Below are 18,636 nucleotides of genomic sequence, written 5' to 3' on the forward strand. Positions count from 1 at the left end.
AGCCGGGCGGCGGCACTCAGTGGAGCGCCGTTTTTGCGATCGGCAGCGGCGTTTTCGGCTGATCTGGAGGTTGGAAAGGAGGTGGGGAATCCCAATAGGGAATTCCATGGGCGGAGCTTTGACGTCATGAAGACGTCCTTCCTGGAGGCCATGTTTCGGCCAAAAAAATCTTAAACCCCGGGTTTGTATCTCAAAAAGATTGTATGACGAGGGGTTTGTAAGACGAGGTATCACTGTTTATGCACACATTATATTTCAGTATATGCAGGGGAGTTCACAGGGTTTCAGGAGAACCTGTAGCTAAGATTCTGTGCAGTTCTGAGAACCCCCAAATCTCACTCCTAGCTGCCCCCACCCCGCACCTCCCAGGAGTTAACGAAGTATTATATATACAACACAAAGTAGCAAAAGATAACAAACTGCACACAGCAGCACACAGCTAAGAATATATCAAAGTAAACTCCCCCCACATGGAAAGATACTGGCGCCCTCTTATGGCCAAACCAGTCAAAGCTCTTAAAGATATATTACATTATTATGGCCCATTTTAAATGCAGGTTGGTATGGGGTGTGTATAGAGGCTCAGGAGGGCAAAACATGGACCTCCCAGAAGTTCAGGAAACCAGCCTCCAGAGGGCCTCGAGGTAAGTCTCCAGAGCCCAGGAAGGGCAAAAATGCCCCTCTGCCATGGTACAGGAGGCCAACTAGGCCATGCCCACCGTGGACATGCCCTCCCAAAAACCAGGCAGAGAACCCCTTGCTAAAATGCTTGAAGCCCACCCCTGGGTATATGCCTTACATATTGGTAGTACATCTATAAGGGTCGCCCAGAAAGTAATGCACCACATTTTTTTTCTTCAACAATTATTTATTAAACACAATGAAACTTACACACAAGAAAGAATGATGTTTCTTCTACACTCCCTATTTTTCCTCATAATCTCCATCCTGTTTGGGGCCGCCACGGAGAAGGCTCTTCCCCTGGGTCCTGCCAGACGACATTGTTTGGTCGACGGGACCCGGAGAAGGCCAACTCTGTGGGACCTTATTGGTTGCTGGGATTCATGCGGTAGCAGGCGGTTCCGGAGGTACTCTGGTCCAATGCCATGCAGGGCTTTAAAGGTCATAACCAACACTTTGAATTGTGACTGGAAACTGATCGGCAGCCAATGCAGGCCACGGAGTGTTGCAGAAACGTGGGCGAATCTAGGAAGCCCCACGATGGCTCTGGCGGGGCAACAATATTTTCCTTTCTTCTTTCTTAATTACTGTTCATTCTTAACTTTCTCGGTCATTTTTATCTTATTACTTATAATTGTTATGCGGCAGTCTTGGCTGATTTTTTTCCCAGCCTTCTTTTAAAATTACTTTTTTGTAGCTCTCATCCTTTCCCCAAGGTCCTTTCCTACGGAATGGGCCCAGCCAAGTGGCAAATGTTTGTGTTATCTGGGTTGCACCCTCTTTGTCAAAGGAGATGAATGAATCCACTTCCATCCTTGTAATCGGGCTTGTTTATTTCTGCAGCTTTCCTTGTTAAGTCGGAAATGTGCAAACAGCTCATTAATGCCTAATGACTGTTATTCTCATTGTGCTGTAAGGTTGGTTTGCAAAAAAGTTGAGAGGGTAGGTTTCTCCCCAAGGAAGGTTGCCAGATCCAAAAAGCAGTTCGCAGGTAGGGAAAGAATGACAACAATAAGGAGGCAAGATTGTGGAAGAGGAAAAACCGAGTTGTGAAGGAAAGGTCATGAGGATAAGGGACAGAAGAAGTTGGTACATAGAGATGGGGAAACCAGATGAGATATTATTATTATTATTATTATTATTATTATTATTATTATTATTATTCAGATTGTGCAGAATGCAGCTGCGAGAGCTATCATGGGCTTCCCTAAATATGCCCATGTCACACCAACACTCCGCAGTCTGCATTGGTTGCCGATCAGTTTCCGGTCAGAATTCAAAGTGTTGGTTATGACCTATAAAGCCCTTCATGGCACCGGACCAGAATATCTCCGGGACCGCCTTCTGCCGCACGAATCCCAGCGACCGGTTAGGTCCCACAGAGTTGGCCTTCTCCGGGTCCCGTCAACTAAACAATGTCGTTTGGCGGGACCCAGGGGAAGAGCCTTCTCTGTGGCGGCCCCGACCCTTTGGAACCAACTCCCCCCAGATATCAGAGTTGCCCCCACCCTCCTAGCCTTTCGTAAGCTCCTTAAAACCCACCTCTGTCGTCAGGCATGGGGGAATTGACATTTTCCCTCCCCCTAGGCTTATAAAATTTATGTATGGTATGCTAGTATGTATGATTGGTTTCTAAATTGGGGTTTTATAAATTAATTAAATATTAGATTTGTTACATTGTATTATTATTGCTGTGAGCCGCCCCGAGTCTGCGGAGAGGGGCGGCATACAAATCTGATAAATAAATAAATAAATATTATTATTATTATTATTATTATTTATTAGATTTGTATGCCGTCCCTCTCCGAAGACTCGGGGCGGCTAACAATAATATAACAACAATATAAAAAGACAATGTAAACAAATCTAATATTAAAAACAATCTAAAAAACTCCAATTTAAAAAACCACTCATACATACAAGCATACCATGTATAAATTCTATAAGCCTAGGGGGAAATTTCAATTCTCCATGCCTGACGATAGAGGTGGGTTTTAAGGAGCTTGCGAAAGGCAAGGAGAGTGGGGGCAACTCTGATATCTGGGGGGAGCTGATTCCAGAGGGTCGGGGCTGCCACAGAGAAGGCTCTTCTCCTGGGTCCCTCCAAATGACATTGCTTAGTCAACGGGACCCGGAGAAGGCCAACTCTGTGGGACCTAACCGGTCACTGGGATTCGTGCGACAGAAGGCGGTCCCGGAGATAACCTGGTCCGATGCCATGAAGGGCTTTATAAGTCATAACCAACACTAATCCCAAAGGTGCTTTTTCAGGAAGCAACTGGACTTTTTTTTTTCTTTTTTCTTTTTTTGTTTGAAGATGTTTCACTTCTCATCCAAGAAATCTCTTCAGCTCTAACAGGACAGTATCCTTCTGAAAAAGCAGCTTTGTGGCAACCTTTTAGGTCCCACAGAGTCGGCCTTCTCCAAGTCCCATCAACTTGACAATGTCGCTTGGTGGAACCTGGGGAAGAGCCTTCTCTGTGGGGGGCCCGGCCCTATGGAATCAGCTCCCCCCAGAGATTGGCACTGCCCCCACCCTCCTCGCCTTCCGCAAGAGTCTCAAGACTCATCTATGCCGCCAGGTTTGGGCCCACTAGACTTTAACCCCCTGGCGGACGAATGTATTGTGAATTAGTTGTTTGAATGGGAATGAGTGTTTTTTATGGTTTTGGGGTTTTTAGACTATTAATTTATATTAATTGAATTTAGGATGTCATATTGTTCCTATATATGTTGTAAGCTGCCCCGAGTCCTCAGAGAGGGGCAGCATAAAAGTCCAATAAATAAATAATCCATGATCTAGACATAGCAATGAAATCTACTTACCTTCTGTTCTGCCTGACCGGGCTCAGGTGATAATTAACGGTCCAGGAAAGAAAGTCAGACACACACGTGCATTGCTAATCAGCAAACTTGTATTAAACATAAAAGAAAAGGCTAAAGAAAACTGTCCTTATTTTCAGGAGTAAAACACAGTTCGAGGTGAAAATTCAGCTAGATACAAAGTTCATGAAAAAGCAAACAAATACAAAATTCACGTAGCAGAGACGTTCCAAGAGTTCTCTGAATTTTCAAAGCACGAGAGCAGCAGCTAGTTCCAGAGTTTTCAACTCCCACTTGCCTGACAATGCTGGGTTGAAATCCAAAGGCCAGAGCAGAGACTTAAAAGCAGGAACCACAAAGCCACACAAACCACACAGATAAACATCCACAGTTTGCCTCTGCCTCTGTTCTCTTTTATAACTGTAGCCATCATTCTGTGAACCACACCCAGCCCTCATTCTGTGAACCACACCCAAACACAGGTGACACCAGAATCACCGTTGATAATCCCTTAATTGAGCCCTGCATTGCATTGCTCTCCGGCTACACATATTAATTATCTGTTCGGCATCCGAATCCAGAGAAGAGAGGCTATCCGATGGGCTGCCTGCCAAGTCCCTTGGACTATCTGCCAGTTCCTTTGAGCTGTCTGCCAACTCCTCTGAACCATCTGCTACATCCTCTGAGCTGTCTGCCACGTTTTCCTGGCTGTCAGCCAGGCTTTCGCAATCACTCTGACGCATCTCTCACAGATGTGTGAGCAGCAGCCGGCCCAAGGCCAAACACAACACCTTCCCTACCAGTTCGGAAGTGCACATGTTCCACAGTCATGCGTACTCCCCAATGCCTGTAATTTATCATCAACCCCATTAACCTAATTGCCTCAGCAACAGGTGTTCTCCCTTATCTCCGACGATACCTGTGCAGTTGGTCCCTTCTAGCCATGAGCCTGCACATGTGGGCATCTATCCATCGATCCTTCTCCGAGTCTGATGACTCACTAATGGGGTCATTAACTAATGGGCTGGCTGCACCCATCTCTCCGTCTGATTCTGCTTCTCCACCATCTGACCTTGGCAATGAATCTTCACTATCAGACGCTGTTGCCAATAATACAAGTCTCTGTGAACCTGAGGATTCCCCTAGACCAACGTCCAAATTCCCCGTTGCAGGAGCTGGCCCAGAGCCAACCCGTGGACCACTCACAACGCTTATTATTATTATTATTATTATTATTGAAACAGCGTTCTCTTTTGGCAAGCTTGGAACAGAACAGAGCTGTTCCTGCTTCAATACAGTGGTACCTCATGATACGAACTTAATTGGTTCCAGGAGGAGGTTCGTAAGGCGAAAAGTTCGTAAGACGAAACCATGTTTCCCATAGGAATCAATGTAAAAGCAAATAATGTGTGCAAATCCTTCAGGAAAATCCCAAACTTTAGAAGGGAGGCGAACAGAGGGCAGGGAGGAGCAGCTAAAGGGGGCGGGTGGAAGAAGAAAGGCTAGGCTAAAGGGTGAGTGGGAAGGAACAAAGGCAAGGGGGGTGCTCCTCCCTTTTCTTTCTTCAAAAGACACCCTTTCATTGCCTCTGCAATGTTGTGATTCAGCCTGAGGCTCCTCAGGGACCGGCTGCGTCTCTGCTGGATCCATGCCCGGAGGAGGAGGACAGTGAACAGGAGGGGGAGGAACAAGCAGACGGGAGAGAGGAAAGTCAGGAAGAGGATGAGGGAGAGCAGCCTGAGTGCCCCGGGGGGGGGGGCTCTCCCCAGCCAGTAGCCTGGACTCATTGGATGAGGAAGCACAGGCTATAATTGACATGAGACAGTGACGTGCAGCTCAGAGACGGGACCAATTAGAAAGGTATTGGCACCACTGAATTGGCAACAACTGGGTTTGGGTGTGGTTCTCCTCAGCAGGGTTTAAAAGGCAGGCCAGCCCTTGAAGCCATGTGGAGCGTTATCAACTGGAAGTTCTGTGACCCTGCTTTGCTTTTCGGCGTCTCTGATCTTGGCTTGTGGCCTAGAAGTCTGGAAGACTTGGGGGAGGCGTATGTTTGTTATCTCCAGCATTGTTTTTGACAGCAAGAATCCTGTTTTACTTCATGGCCTTCGTGAAACATCTTTGAAGTTCCAGCGTGTTCCTGTTTGTAAGGACATTTTCTGTTACCTGTGTTTGCTTTGAATTATATAAACTGCCTTTGCTTTTTACCAGTGTGTCTGGATTCTCTTTTTGGGTTGGTGTTTGCTTCTGGAGGGACCCAGACAGAACATGCAAGCATGCTGTTCTCCTACTTTTTAAAATGCAAACTCTTTCCCCCTCCAAGCCGCCCCTCCCTTTTCTTTCTTCAAAAAAGGGGGAAAAAAGAAACCCCTTCATCCCAGCATCAGCGGCTTGGATTCGTAAGGTGAAGATAGTTTGGAAGAAGAGGCAAAAAAATCTTAAACACCGGGTTCGTATTTCGAACAGTTCGTTAGAAGAGGCGTTCGTAAGATGAGGTACCACTGTATTTGGAAGAAGCAATTCGGAACGCCCCTGAATATCATCTCTACCCTTCAAGCTTCTTTCTTCTAAGCAGAAGAAACCCACCAGCGCTTGTGGAGTTTGTTTTAAATGGTGCTTAAAGCAGGAGGATCTCTTTTCAGACTTGGTAGAAGGTTGAAAAAAAGTGAGGTTGTTTTAATTAGGAACAAAGGGACGAAATGTCCCTGCAGGTAGAGGTTCTAAGGAGGCTTGTAATCATGCACCACTCATAACCAACTGCAACCAAATACAAAATGTTCTGGAAGCCCAGAAAATGCATATTTCAATCAAGGTGTTGCCAATTTTTTTCAGTAAACAAATTATACTCTAAATTTCAGAGGCTAGCAAATTGGCAGCACTCTCTTATGACATAGCAATGTTTCTGATTCCCGTTTGCTCTAGTCCCCCCCCCATAATAAAACGTCCTAAATTATGCAAATTTTAGAAGGGGCCTGCTTCTTGCCAGACAAGGATTCAATGGCCAACATAAGCTATGGTGTTTTTCCAGGGCATTGAAAGTGTAAAAGGATTCTAAGCCAGCATGAGCACCCTAAAGACTTCGAAACATGCCTTAAACACAGCCCAAGTTTTAATGAGCTTTGGAGTCTCTTAGCAGGCCTGCAAAATGTGTGCATTCTGCCCGTATTTTCTTCCCAAATTGCTTTTGAAATTACTCTGAATATTTTTTCTTTTTTTAAGCTTCTTTTTTTTCCCCTTGTACAGTCGTACCTCATCATACGAACTTAATTGGTTCCAGGAGGAGGTTCGTAAGGTGAAAAGTTCGTAAGATGAAACAATGTTTCCCATAGGAATCAATGTAAAAGCAAATAATGCGTGCAAATCCTTCAGGAAAATCCCAAACTTTAGAAGGGAGGCGAACAGAGGGCAGGGAGGAGCAGCTAAAGGGGGCGGGTGGAAGAAGCAAGGCTAGGCTAAAGGGTGAGTGGGAAGGAAGAAAGGCAAGGGGGGCGCCCCTCCCTTTTCTTTCTTCAAAAGACACCCTTTTAGTGCCTTTGCAAGCACGTTGTTCTCTGCAAAATCTTTCCTCCAAGCTGCCCCTCCCTTTTCTTTCTTAAAAAGACACCCTTTCAGTGCCTTTGCAAGCATGTTGTTCTCTGCAAAATCTTTCCTCCAAGCTGCCCCTCCCTTTTCTTTCTTAAAAAGACACCCTTTCAGTGCCTTTGCAAGCATGTTGTTCTCTGCAAAATCTTTCCTCCAAGCTGCCCCTCCCTTTTCTTTCTTAAAAAGACACCATTTCAGTGCCTTTGCAAGCACGTTGTTCTCTGCAAAATCTTTCCTCCCCCAAGCTGCCCCTCCCTTTTCTTTCTTCAAAAAAGGGGGGGGAATAAACCCCTTCATCCCAGCAGCAGCTGCTTGGGTTCGTAAGGTGAAAATAGTTCGGAAGAAGAGGCAAAAAAACCCTTAAAAACCGGTTTCGTATCTTGAAAAGTTTGTTAGAAGAGGCGTTCGTAAGATGAGGTACCACTGTAGTTTCAATTTGGATGCTCCTCAACCTTAACCTTAACTACTTTGCTTAATTTGTACAACACTAACTTTGGGAGAATCCATAGAACGTACAGTAATAGAGTGCGAAGGGACCTTGGAGGTCTTCTAGTCCAACCCCAAAACTCTATTTCAGTTCAAACACATGGTTGCCCAGTCTGTTATTGAAAGCCTCCAATGATGGATCACCCACGATTTCTGAAGGCAAGCTGTCAAAGGCACTTAGCTCTCGCGGGGATGTTTGTGGGGGAAGTTTGCCCAGGTTCGCCTGGTGCACCAGTTGCGGCCCTATATGGACCGGGAGTCACTGCTCACAGTCACTCATGCCCTCATCACCTCGAGGCTCGACTACTGTAACGCTCTCTACATGGGGCTACCTTTGAAAAGTGTTCGGAAACTCCAGATCGTGCAGAATGCAGCTGCGACAGCTATCATGGGCTTTCCTAAATATGCCCATGTCACACCAACACTCCGCAGTCTGCACTGGTTGCCGATCGGTTTCCGGTCACAATTCAAAGTGTTGGTTATGACCTATAAAGCCCTTCATGGCATCGGACCAGAATATCTCCGGGATCGCCTTCTGCCGCACAAATCCCAGCGACCGGTTAGGTCCCACAGAGTTGGCCTTCTCCGGATCCCGTCGACTAAACAATGTCGTTTGGCAGGACCCAGGGGAAGAGCCTTCTCTGTGGTAGCCCCGACCCTATTGAACCAACTCCCCCCAGATATCAGAGTTGCCCCTACCCTCCTTGCCTTTCGTAAGCTCTTAAAAACCCATCTCTGTCGTCAGGCATAGGGGAATTGAAATATTCCCTTCCCCTAGGCTTATAAAATTTATGTATGGTATGACTGTATGTATGACTGATCTCTTAAATTGGGGTTTTTAGATTTCAATATTAGATTTGTTTACGTTGTCTTTTTATTGTTGTTAGCCGCCCCAAGTCTGCGGAGAGGGGCGGCATACAAATCTAATAAATAAATAATAAATAAACATAAGAACCTAAGAAGAGCTATGCTGAATCGGGCCAAAGCCCATCACTCCTCCACTCGAAATAGAATACCCTACGAGACTAGACTTTCAATCCTGGGCCTAGAAAGTTTAGAACTAAGACGCCTTAAACAAGATCTAAGTATTGCCCACAAGATCATATGCTGCAACGTCCTGCCTGTCGGCGACTTCTTCAGCTTCAACTACAACAACACAAGAGCGCACAACAGATTTAAACTTAATATTAACCACTCCAAACTTGACTGTCAAAAATATGACTTCAGTAACCGAGTTGTCGAAGCATTACCAGACTCCATAGTGTCATCCCCAAACCCCCAACACTTTACCCTTAGATTATCTACGGTTGACCTATCCAGATTCCTAAGAGGTCGGTAAGGGGTGAGGACAAGTGCACTAGAGTGCTTTCCGTCTCCTGTCCTATTGCTCTCCTATATCTCCTATACCTTTCTTCTATTCCTATATCTCTTCTTCTATTCTTTCATTGATACGTTCTATTCCTATACCTTCTTTTCTATTATTTCTTAGATATATTTTACTATCAGTATCTCCTCTATAACCTTCATCGTGTATTTTACTATGTGTATATAGATATATACCCACTAAAACCCTCATTGTGTATTGGACAAAATAAATAAATAAAAGAAATAAATAAACAGTGGCCCGCCAATTGTCCATGGGGATCTTGAGCAGAAAGAGAAGGCAAGACCCTCCCTTTCCCTGCTCTTCTTTATTTATTTATTTATATTTATTTATTTATTCATTTTGTCCAATACACAATACATATAGAAGAGAATAGACATGATGTAATATATATAAAGAAAAAATATAAAAATAGAGGAGAAGATATATGAAAGGAAGAAAATATATATGATATATGAGATAAAGGAAAGACAATTGGACAGGGGACGAAAGGCACACCAGTGCACTTATGTACGCCCCTTACTGACCTCTTAGGAACCTGGAGAGGTCAATCGTGGATAGTCTAAGGGAGAAATGTTGGGGGTTAGGGGTTGACACTACTGAGTCCGGTAATGAGTTCCATGCTTCAACAACTCGATTGTTAAAACTCATATTTTTTATAGTCAGGTTTGTAGCGGTTAATATTAAGTTTGAATCTGTTGCGTGCTCTTGTGTTGTTGCGGTTGAAGCTGAAGTAGTCATTGACAGGCAGGACGTTGCAGCATATGATCTTGTGGGCAATACTTAAATCGTGTTTTACGCGTCATGGTTTTCTAGACCCAGGATTGTTAGTCTATTAACTTCTCCTTGTGTATTAGTCCTTCGATCTTTTCTTTCAGCTACGCAACTGAAGTTTATAAAGTTCTTCCCAAGCCATGCTCTCCTGCTGTTTTAAGAACATAAAGGAACTCCTTTTCAAGGAGCTCCAAAAACAGAGGTGTCTGGAATTGCTAGGTGGTTTTTTTTGGTTAGAGCAGGACATTGTATTTATTTGCAGGAAAAATATCTACGGTATAATAAAAATATTATTCTAGCTGGAGACTCTGGCATGCATTGTGTGTTCCTGGCTGCTGGGTTCTGAGGTCTTACAGAGTGAGAAGGAAGAATAATTAAGTTCAACAACAATAATTTTGACTTTGAAGCTGTAGCATAATTTCAGAAGCAGGTAGAGTCACAGACTAATTATAGCATTTCTTTCTCTCGAGTCTAGAAACCTTACCACAATGTAAAATCAAATATCAATACACTTAGCTTCTAATCCTTAGAATAAAGCATCCATGTCCTGTTCTATGGTGATTTCTCGTAAGCATTTCCTGAACCTTAAAATCACCCAGTCCCACCAATGGCTGAAGCATAAAGAGAGCAAATTTCTGAAAGTTAAGTTCAGTTTTTGTACAATTGTACCCTGTTAAAGAGCTGATAGATAAATTAGTGAAGATTGGACTTAATCCCTGGATAGTTCAATGGATTTGCAGCTGGCTGAAGCGTAGACATCAGAGAGTTGTTGTTAATGGCGAGTATTCTGAGCAGAGACAGGTTACAAGCGGTGTGCCACAAGGGTCTGTGTTTCCTTTAGTTTCAACTATATTTATTCTGTAGCGTAATGGTTCATTGAAGCAACTATATTTACATTTGACAACAGTTTTTTCTTTCCAAATTGCCCAAATTTTTCATGTTTAATGGCGAGTATTCTGAGCAGAGACAGGTTACCAGCGGTGTGCCACAAGGGTCTGTTCTGGGTCCTATTCTTTTTAATATGTTTGTGAGTGACATAGGGGAAGGTTTGGTAGGGAAGGTTTGCCTATTTGCCGATGACTCTAAAGTGTGCAATAGGGTTGATATTCCTGGAGGGGTCTGTAATATGGTAAATGATTTAGCTTTACTAGATAAATGGTCAAAGCAATGGAAACTGCAGTTTAATGTTTCCAAATGTAAAATAATGCACTTGGAGGAAAGGAATCCTCAATCTGAGTATTGTATTGGCAGTTCTGTGTTAGCAAAAACCTCAGAAGAGAAGGATTTAGGGGTAGTGATTTCTGACAGTCTCAGAATGGGTGAACAGTGCAGTCAGGCGGTAGGGAAAGCAAGTAGGATGCTTGGCTGCATAGCTAGAGGTATAACAAGCAGGAAGAGGGAGATTATGATCCTGCTGTATAGAGTGCTGGTGAGACCACATTTGGAATACTGTGTTCGGTTCTGGCGACCTCACCTACAAAAAGATATTGACAAAATTGAACGGGTCCAAAGACGGGCTACAAGAATGGTGGAAGATCTTAAGCATAAAACGTATCAGGAAAGACTTAATGAACTCAATCTGTATAGTCTGGAGGACAGAAGGAAAAGGGGGGACATGATCGAAACATTTAAATATGTTAAAGGGTTAAATAAGGTCCAGGAGGGAAGCGTTTTTAATAGGAAAGTGAACACAAGAACAAGGGGACACAATCTGAAGTTAGTTGGGGGAAAGATCAAAAGCAACATGAGAAAATATTATTTTACTGAAAGAGTAGTAGATCCTTGGAACAAACTTCCAGCAGACGTGGTTAATAAATCCACAGTAACTGAATTTAAACATGCCTGGGATAAACATATATCCATCCTAAGATAAAATACAGAAAATAGTATAAGGGCAGACTAGATGGACTGTGAGGTCTTTTTCTGCCGTCAGTCTTCTATGTTTCTATGTTTCCCCAAAATAAGATATCCCCCAATAATAAGCCCCATCAGGCATTTGAGGGCATGGCAATAAGGCCAAGCACTTATTTCAGGGCTCAGAAAAATATAAGACAGGGTCTTATTTTCGGGAAAACACAGTAGATAATAAACCAGCAGAGCAGAAAGTCAATGAACTACAATTGACAGAGACAAAACTGAAGACAAATTTCTATTGAGAAACTCTTATGTCTTCTGACAATATCTGCCTCTCCAGGAGCTTTCAGATCTGAGAATAACATGTGGACGGCCTTGCAAATAAGCCTGAAATAGATCTATAGCATCTCCCTTCCTTTTCATTATCAGCAAATATATATATGATATAGCACTGGGGCGGGGGGGGGGGTCAGCCATTGGTCAGAACTACCAGTACAGACAGACCAGTCTGAATGGGAAGCAACCCACCTCTACTTTTATCCAAGCTGCATGTAATGAAACCATCCTTACATTTTTTAACAATGAATTTGGGGAGTCATCTTAGAAGCTCTCAAAAATTGAGGAATTAGCATGAAATGCTAAAGGCTACGGATGTTAAAACTGCAAGGTTTTCATTTATTTATTATTTATTATTTGGCTTTATATGCTGCCCCACTTCAAGAGAACTCTGGGCGGCTTACAACCAAATACGATGATATAAATACCCCTTAAATATCATAAACAATGTCATTTGGCGGGCCCCAGGGGAAGAGCCTTCTCTGTGGCGGCCCCGGCGCTCTGGAACCAACTCCCCAAGGAGATTAGAATTGCCCCCACCCTCCTCGCCTTTCGTAAGCTCCTTAAAACCCACCTCTGCCGTCAGGCATGGGGGAACTGAGATATTCTTTCCCCCTAGGCCTTTACAATTTATGCATGGTATGTTTGTTTGTTTGTTTGTATGTATGTATGTTTGGTTTTACAAATAAGGGTTTTTTAATTGTTTTAGTACCGTGTTTCCCCGATAGTAAGGCAGTGTCTTACTATCTTTTTACCCCCAAAAGCCCCACTGTGTCTTACTTTGGGGGTATGTCTTATATTGTCCTGGGCACCGGGGCCGGCTCGTCTTCGGGCTTTGGCGTCCACCCACCCCCAGCCCCGTACCGCTTTACGGGCCGGACGATTGGGGGGGTGGGGGGGACGCGATGCAAAGGAAGTGAAGGGGACTACGGGTGCCGGGAAGGCATGGAGCCACGTGCGAACGTCGCGGCGCGCGTGTCCTTTCAGACCCCCCCCCCCGCCGTTTCCCGCCTCCACTGACAGGGTGAAGGTAGCTGTTCCCGGAGGGCTCTTCTTGCCCGGGTTTTTTTTATGCGCCTTGCCCGCCACCGCGCCCTGGCCTTTGCCCAGGGAGCCCCGCTAAGCCTTCTGCGCCTGACTCGGCGAGGCGAGAGGGAAGAAGGAGAAGCGCAAGTGGATGCGGAGCGCCCGGGAGGCATTTATCCGCCCGGGAGGCATTTATCCGTCCTTCGCTTTGACGGCGCTGGTCCGAAGCGAGCCGAGCAGGCGGACCAGCGCCGTCAAAGCGAAGGACGGATAAATGCCTCCCGGGCGGATAAATGCCTCCCGGACGCTCCGCATCCACTTGCGCTTCTCCTTCTTCCCTCTCGCCTCGCCGAGTCAGGCGCAGAAGGCTTAGCGGGGACCAGCACCGTCCTTCGCTTTGCCAAGCCGGGGAAGAGGCGGTGGCGCCGCGGCAAGGCGAAGGACGGCGCTGGTCCGAAGCGAGCCGAGCGGAGGGGAGCGCCGTCCTTCGCCTCGCTGCCACCGCCTCTTCCCCGGCTTGGCAAAGCGAAGGACGGCGCTGGTCCCCGCTAAGCCTTCTGCGCCTGCGGCTGGGGGCATTGCCCGGGCCCTTCCAGTAGCGGCTGGGAAAAAAGCAACAGAGCAGCCCGCCCAGACCCGAAATGATCCCGTCGCTGCCGCCTGCAGAACCTCTACCGCCGTCCAACCTCGGGGAAGGAGGAGGCGGGCTCCCTCTCCCCTCCCTCCGCCTCCCTCCACTGTGCTCGCAACTGGCTGCCCTCCCGTCGGCAGCCGGGTTAACGAGAGGCTGGGCTGTCAGCCTCTGGGAAACCCGGCGTGCCCGAAGGGGGTCTGCATCTCGGAGGCATATGCAGAGCGCAGGTGGCTGAGGGAGGCGAGGCGAAGCGAATTCAGGGCGCGCGAAGGAGAAGCCGGCTCTCAAACCGATCGGATTACCTTCCGCGCCTTAACATTTATTTATTTTTTCCCCACCTGAGCGGATGCACCGGGACTCGCGAATCCGGTCTGCTCAAAAGCAATTTAGATCGGGAGATAGGAGCCTAAAAACACTCTTCTTTTTTTTCCTTTTTCTTTTGAATACTTCCGTGTTTCCCCGAAAGTAAGACATATGTCTTACTTTCGGGGTATGGCTTATATTAGCCAACCCCCCTGAAACCCCCCATATGTCTTACAATCGGGGGGGTCTTACTATCGGGGAAACACGGTATTAGTTTTAGTATTGGATTTACATGATGTTTTGTACTATTGTTGTTAGCCGGCCCGAGTCTACGGAGAGGGGCGGCATACAAATCCAATAAATAAATAAATAAATAAAATATATAATACCCTCCTAAAAACAGTGCATTATAAAACCCCTTAAAATCGGCACAAAACAATTTAAAACCCACCATGAACACTCACAACAGCTAAAAACCAAACATATATTTCCTGGTTGGATCCCAATGGGATAAGATCCAATCAATGACTCCCAGCCTGCCAGAAAAATCAGGTCTTTGTGGCTTTGTGGAAGGCAAGTAGGGTGGAGGCAGTCCAAATCTTGGGAGGTAGCTGGTTCCAAACAGACGGAGCTGCCACAGAGAAGGCCCTCCCCCACAGGCCCCCACAGCCAACACTGTTTAGCTGACGGGATCTGGAGGAGACCAACTCTGTGGGCCTCTGAAGATTAGTTTGAAGATTAGCTGGTTCTTGGAGATATTGTTAATTTAACCAGCTGGGAAGGGGAGAAAATGAATAAAAATAGACATTGAGGTGCAAAGCTAAGTGGGCTGGAAATTACATAAATCCCGACAAGGTGGAGTAGCTGTGGGTTTTGCTTCCCAGGGACAATTCCAACTGTCCATCCATCACCCGGGGGGGGGGTGTCTTTATCCCCAACAGAGAGGGTTGGCAACTTGGGCGTTCTCTTCAACTCACAGCTGAGTATAGAAGACCATCTCTCAGCAGTGGCGAGGGGGGGATTCACACGGGTACACCTTGTGCGCCAGTTGCGGCCCTATCTGGATAGGGAGTCACTTCTCACAGTCACTCACACCCTTAACACCTGGAGGTTTGATTACTGCAATGCTCTCTACATAGGGCTGCAAATTAGACAGACAGATAGACAGACAGACAGATAGATAGACAGATGATAGATAGATAGATAGATAGATAGATAGATAGATAGATAGATAGATAGATAGATAGACAGACAGACAGACAGACAGACAGACAGACAGACAGACAGGAAGAAAAGAAAGAGAGAGAGAGAGAGAGAGAGAGAGAGAAAGAAAGAAAGAAAGAAAGAAAGAAAGAAAGAAAGAAAGGGTTAAATCAACCAGGCAGATAGCTTCTCTAACCAGCAGCTAATCGTAAAACAGAATCTTCAGATCCAAGCCTTGCATACGCCATTTCAGTCTTGTTTCTTTTATTTGTTTTGTGGAGGGTGTTAAAAGAAGAGTATTGATTTATTAATTTGTTTGTTAAAGTGATATGGTCATCTCCCTTAGGTACATGAGGTGTTTTTATGGAAAAAGTAGCCTGTGTGTAAAAAACACATGGAGGACAGAAGGAAAAGGGGGGACATGATAGAAACATTTAAATATGTTAAAGGTTTAAATAAGGAGGGAAGTGTTTTTAATAGGAAAGCGAACACAAGAACAAGGGGGCACAATCTGAGGTTAGTTGGGGGGAAGATCAGAAGCAACGTGAGGAAATATTATTTTACTGAAAGAGTAGTAGATGCTTGTATGTCTGTATATGAGGTTTTAAATATTTTAGCCATTTGTATCAGTCTATTTAAAGTAAATTAGATGTCTTTTATATATAGTTGTATTTATGATGTTGTACGCTGCTCTGATTTGCTGTGAGAAGGGTGGCATAGAAATCATAGGTAGGTAGGTAGGTAGGTAGGTAGGTAGATAGATAGATAGATAGATAGATAGATAGATAGATAGATAGATAGATAGATAGATAGATAGATAGATAGATAGATAGATAGATAGATAGATAGTAGATCCTTGGAACAAACTTCCAGCAGACGTGGTTGGTAAATCCACAGTAACTGAATTTAAACATGCCTGGGATAAACATATATCCATCCTAAGACAAAATACAGGAAATAGTATAAGGGCAAACTAGATGGACCATGAGGTCTTTTTCTGCCGTCAATCTTCTATGTTTCTATGTTTCTAAAGAATGACCGCTACATGGAAGCAGATGAATCAATTAAATTTATAAAATTGAATTGACTTTCATTTCATTTAAGGTGGCGGGGGTTGTCATGGTTCCTTCATTTTTGGAAAAGTGACTTCTTGCAGTTAATAGCAATAGTGTGCTGCACTCGGTACGGTGAAAATCATGATGCGCATGAATCTGCACATCTTCAACATGTGCACGTGCACCCCCGCATGAGATTTGGCTTCTGCACATGCACCGCAAGCGAAATCTCGTGCAATGACGCTCTTTGAGAGATTTTGCCCATTTTTGACGGTTTTTTGCTTCTGCGCATCCAAGCATCCTTGGGAGAGATTTCACTTCCTGTGCATGCACAGAAGCCAAATCTCATGCTGGTGTGCACACACCAGACACGTGCACGCCCACACCAATCGCCAGGAGCGCCGGTGATGGGCAGCCTTCACTGGTACATAGATGTCTTTTTTAAAAAAACAATGTTTTTATTGGTTTTGCACATTGAAATTAACATGAAACAAACATAAAACGGTGCACAGTGCATGTGCCCATCACCCGACTGACAATCCCACCACCACCACCACCAATTGCAGGGGGTTCAAATATTTACTAGTTTATATTCTTTTATTTCCTTAGCTCTACTTTGCATTGGTTTATTATTGAAAGAGTGATTGGAGTTTGTTTTTCACATTTTCGTCACAAATTCTACTCAGCATATAATCTTTCGCCTTATTCCATCGTGCCATCAGCTTCTCCAATTGGTTTTCGTCAAAATTGTTTAATCTTATTTCCATGATTTCAAAATGAATGTGATCCACCATGTACCAGTACCAATTCTGTAATGTCCATTTTTTAGTCTGGTACATAGACGTCATGGGTGCATATAGAGTCCCTTTCTGAGGGAGATGGGCAGTTTAGACATATGAAATATAAACAAAATAAATACAGTGGTACCTCTACTTACGAACTTAATTCGTTCAATGACCAGGCTCTTAAGTAGAAAAGTTTGTAATACTAATACTAATACTAATAATAATAATACTACTACTACTACTACTACTACTAATAATAATAATAATAATAATTTATTAGTTTTGTATGCCGCCCCTCTCCAAAGGGATCAATGGAATCAATCATAGGAATCAATGTAAAAGCAAATAATGTGTGCGACTGGGAAAACCACAGGGAGGGTGGAGGCCCTGTTTCCTCCCAGGAGATTCCTAGAGAGGCCCCATGGAGGCTTCTCCTCGCCTTTTCTGGCCCTGTTTCCTCCCAGGAGATTCCTAGAGAGGCCCCACGGAGGCTTCTCCCAGCCTTTTCCGGTCCTGTTTCCTCCCAGGAGATTCCTAGAGAGGCCCCACGGAAACTTCTCCCTGCCTTTTCTAGTCCTGTTTCCTCCCAGGAGATTCCTAGAGAAGCCCCACAGAGGCTTATTCCTGCCTTTTCCAGCCCTGTTTCCTCCCAGGAAATTCCTAGAGAGGCCCCACAGAGGCTTCTTCCTGCCTTTTCCGGCCCTGTTTCCTCCAAGGAGATTCCTAGAGTGGCCCCACAGAAGCTTCTCCCCACCTTTTCCGGCCCTGTTTCCTCTCAGGAGATTCCTGGAGAGGCCTCACGAAGGCTTCTCCCTGCCTTTTCCGGTTACAGTTTCGGAGGCTCGGGTTTGTAAGTGGAAAATGGTTCTTGAAAAGAGGCGAATAAATCTGGAACATCTAGAAAAGTTCATAAGTAGAGGCGTTCTTGGGTAGAGGTACCACTGTATAGTGATATTGTAAAATCCATTTATTGACTGAAAAGAATCTAGAATTGGCAGAACTAGGGTAACAGGAAACTGCCTGAGACTTTTCTGTCCAACTTTCTGTTGGAAAGAGGATTCTCACGAGGAGACCCTCACAGGCAGAAAGCATTTGATACACGTGGGAGAATTAATTAAGAGAATTAACGGCTGCCTTTTCTCTTTGCTAAGAGGTGTTTCAAGCCATATTCTCTGTAGATGGCTTAATGCCCTGTACCCATGTGAGGGAGATCTCATCAATTGCTTAACTTGTCCGTTCCCACACGGGTATGTGCGTGTGGAAAGTGTTGAGAAGGTGGGCTGGTAACAAGGTCTCCTATTTTAGGAAGGTTGTTTTTTTTAATGCCTCTTTCAATCTCAGCTCTAGAGGAACAGATTCCATAAGGGAAACAATCTGCTTAAAAACCACCACTAAGAGAGAGAGAGAAGGAGAGGTTTCTGCGGCAGCCATCTTGTACGCATTCTCCTGGCCAGTCAAGGCAGGTGAAAGGTTTTCTCTTTGCTTTCTTTGTGTGTTCAGTTCTGGAGACCTCACCTACAAAAAGATATTGACAAAATTGAACGGGTCCGAAGACGGGCTCCAAGAATGGTGGAAGGTCTTAAGCATAAAACGTATCAGGAAAGACTTCATGAACTCAATCTGTATAGTCTGGAGGACCGAAGGAAAAGGGGGGACATGATCGAAACATTTAAATATGTTAAAGGGTTAAATAAGGTTCAGGAGGGAAGT

The 18,636-nt window shown here is 44.9% G+C and overlaps 1 protein-coding gene across 1 annotated transcript in view; it reads left to right on the top strand.

Moving 5' to 3' along the window:
* SHISAL1 (shisa like 1) overlaps positions 1–18,636 on the top strand; it is a 142,941-nt gene that overhangs the window by 109,722 nt on the left and 14,583 nt on the right. The window lies entirely within an intron of this gene.

This window comes from Erythrolamprus reginae, chromosome 6 (genome assembly GCF_031021105.1).
Source record: "Erythrolamprus reginae isolate rEryReg1 chromosome 6, rEryReg1.hap1, whole genome shotgun sequence".
NCBI lineage: Eukaryota > Metazoa > Chordata > Lepidosauria > Squamata > Dipsadidae > Erythrolamprus > Erythrolamprus reginae.